Source organism: Lactuca sativa, chromosome 5, assembly GCF_002870075.4.
Source record: "Lactuca sativa cultivar Salinas chromosome 5, Lsat_Salinas_v11, whole genome shotgun sequence".
Taxonomy (NCBI): Eukaryota; Viridiplantae; Streptophyta; class Magnoliopsida; order Asterales; family Asteraceae; genus Lactuca; species Lactuca sativa.
Genome location: NC_056627.2, coordinates 28,642,572 through 28,645,745, shown reverse-complemented (window position 1 = coordinate 28,645,745; position 3,174 = coordinate 28,642,572). Strand labels below are relative to the sequence as shown.

Below are 3,174 nucleotides of genomic sequence, written 5' to 3'. Positions count from 1 at the left end.
TTTAAAAAAATAGTTTCTTGATTTTTTTCAAGTTTAACTGAAATTTTGATTTAAGTTAACCGTTTAACATTAATTTAAATTCATAACTTAACTATTTTGCATAAAATCATAAATTATACAAAAGTTGTGATTTTAAAATTACAAGTGTTCACATACGATAACATATCTAAACTAATAAGTTAACTATAATATATTAAAAAGTTAAAGTCATAATTTTATAAATAAAAGTAAAATATAATATTTTAATATTATAGTATAGTTAATTTATGATTAGAATTTAGTTTTTGCATTAATTTAGAATTATTAACCAATTTATAATAATTATTAGAAAAAAATTGAAAAGTCATGGATGTTTTAAATGCATGTGATGCAAGTAAAATGCCTCTTTTATAAGTATAGCAGACGAATTCCCACGCGTTGGGCAAAAACACCTATATAGTTAAAATCTTTACAAATATAAGGTTTTTTTTTAAATATAAAAATAACAATGTTGTTAAATTTGATATAATAATTTTTATACTAAATTGATATAATATATTGATTATTTTGAATTATATGATTATATATACTTCTATTATAACTGCATAATCTCAATCGTTTAAATGACTTCTACCCGCGAGTTACTCATGAATAAAATTAAATATAATATATGGTTTAATATTATTTATAGTTGTTGTTATTGTTAATTAACTTTTTTAAAATTTATTTGCTTAACGTCTTAATTTCTGCCATTATAATTATTAAAACATCAAACATTATTTTTTGATTTTAAAGGTAGCAATACAATCATTTATATAGAGTTATTTTTAGCTATTGTTATTGTAAGTTATTTATGTTACTTATTTGAAAACTTTTAATGATTATACAGATATAATTAGGAAATATTTTAGTTAAATTAAGATTACAATTTAGGGGTTGTTTGTTTACCTCTTAATTTAAAAATTAAGAGGTAATCTCTTAAAAATTTAGATATCAAGTGTTTGGTAGCCTCTTATTTTTTGTCTCTTAAATTAAAAAAAACGCCTCATAATTTCTCATACTTGAGGTCGTATCTGAAAAGAGTAAGTCACGTGTGTTTCCTATTTTGCCCAAGAACATATTCCTTCTTCTCTATTCTATTTCACTAGACGACCTCTTTCTCCCTCCCAACCATCTCCGATGAACTGCTACCCTCCACCATTGCTCTAGCCACCGACCACTCACCGCCTCCACCTCCACAAGAGTTATCGCCTGTGCCGCCCTCCACCCCCCTCAAACTCGTCGACATCAACATCAGGTAATGGCTTTCTGAAATGACTACCTCTCTGAAACCTATTTGTGTATCTAAAAATCGATTATAGGGTTAATTTCTGAAATCGATTTCTATGGTTTATTTGTGAAACCTATTTGTGCATCTGGTAATGGTTCGTTTGAACATTTGAAGTTACTGTGATGCTTTTTCGGTATTGATCTTTTTGATTTTCGTTTGATGTTGATTTATTGAAGATTTAAAGTTAGCTCTATTAATTATTACAGGTAGATTTGTGTTTGTTTGTAGTTTGATCAGTTTTTTTCTCATAAACTTGATTAGTTCTCCTAGATTTGAAGTTAGAAGCTAGTTATCCATGTTTATTCATCGTTACCATTATTGCTCTTGTTATTAAAGGAAGATAATCCACTTCCAAGAGCAATCAACAGTTGAAAAGATATTGGGACTATACTACAATGAATTCAAATGATAATGGTGGAGTTGAAGAAGAGAAATCAAACTGATGTAGAGTCAAACCTATTGTGAATGTTCGTTAACATTTTTTTCCCCTGGTGTATATTTGATGGTTATGGGGATATCACTGATATGGAACACACATAAACATGGTTGTATACATGTAATATGTTCTATATAAGCATATAGTTCATGTTGTTTTTGTAAGCTTGTTTAGGAGAGTGTTTAGAGCAATATACTTTTATTGATCTCATTACTATAAAATCATAATTTCAATGCGTCCTATTAGAACATTGTATTTTGAAAAATCTATTTCGTTATAGCAATATCATCCAAAACAAAGCAATTTTGATTGCTATAATTGGATAGATTTGTGTCTAATTTTGATTTATGTTTAATTTTGTATTTTGTATGGTATTTGTATATACTTTTTATAATTATTAAAGAATTTAGTTTGTTATTTTATAAACAAAAACATTGAAGTCAACAAAATGTAATACAGAAGGGTAAAATTGTCATTTTTATAATTCAGCACAACAATTAAGAGGTTCCAACCAAACAGCATGTTAAAAATTCAAATCTTAAAAGTTCAGACCCTCTTAGAAATTCAGATCTCTTAAAAATCCAGATCTAAAAAATTCAGATCCTGCCAAACAGCCCTTAGTTTTTGTTTTTAGCACCACAATTTATCAAATTTAAGTATTCCCTAAATATTCTTTGGGTTTTTTAAATGAAACTGAAATTTATATTTAAGTTGACACTGTAATGTTATATTGAAATTAACAATTTAAGTATCTTGTCTAAACTATTCAAAAGTTGTAGCTTTAAATAGATAATAGTTTACATACAACATATTAAATCTAGTAAATTAAGTATAATATATTAAAAGTTAAAGACATAACTTTATAAGTAGAAGTAATATATTATTTTAATATTTAAATTTAGTTTATGTATGATTACACTTTAGGTTTGATATTTATTTAACATTATTAACCAACTTATAATTGTTATTAGAAAGACACTGCAATTTATCACTTTTAACTATTATAACATATTCTTTGGGTTGTTTAAGTTAAACTAAAATTTATATTTAAGTTGACCCTTAATTTTATATTTAAATTAATAATTTAAGTATTTTATACTAATTTTTCAAAAGTTGTAGCTTTAAAATGATAATGTTTTACATCCAACAATATATTAAAACTAATAAATTAAGAGTAATATGTTAAAAGTTAAAAAAATATAACTTGATAAGTAGAAGTAAATATATTCTTTTAATATTGAAATGTAACAACCATAAAATTCGAACCAATTTAAAACTTTTCAAAACATTAAAACTCAATAGTTAATACAAACTTGTTTTAAAAAATAGTCTAACATCAGAGGTTTCACAGAAACATAAACAAACCATGAGGAGCTATACGATCACGCCTTCATCTTGATGCGATCCCCTGATGTACCGAAAACAATAA

The 3,174-nt window shown here is 25.4% G+C and overlaps 1 long non-coding RNA gene across 1 annotated transcript; it reads left to right on the top strand.

Moving 5' to 3' along the window:
• Nucleotides 1–1,060: 1,060 nt before the first annotated feature.
• LOC122197979 (uncharacterized) lies at nucleotides 1,061–1,739 on the top strand. The gene is made up of 2 exons (XR_006191775.2): nucleotides 1,061–1,276; nucleotides 1,646–1,739. It is a non-coding gene; the product is annotated as an uncharacterized LOC122197979 (long non-coding RNA).
• Nucleotides 1,740–3,174: the final 1,435 nt, after the last annotated feature.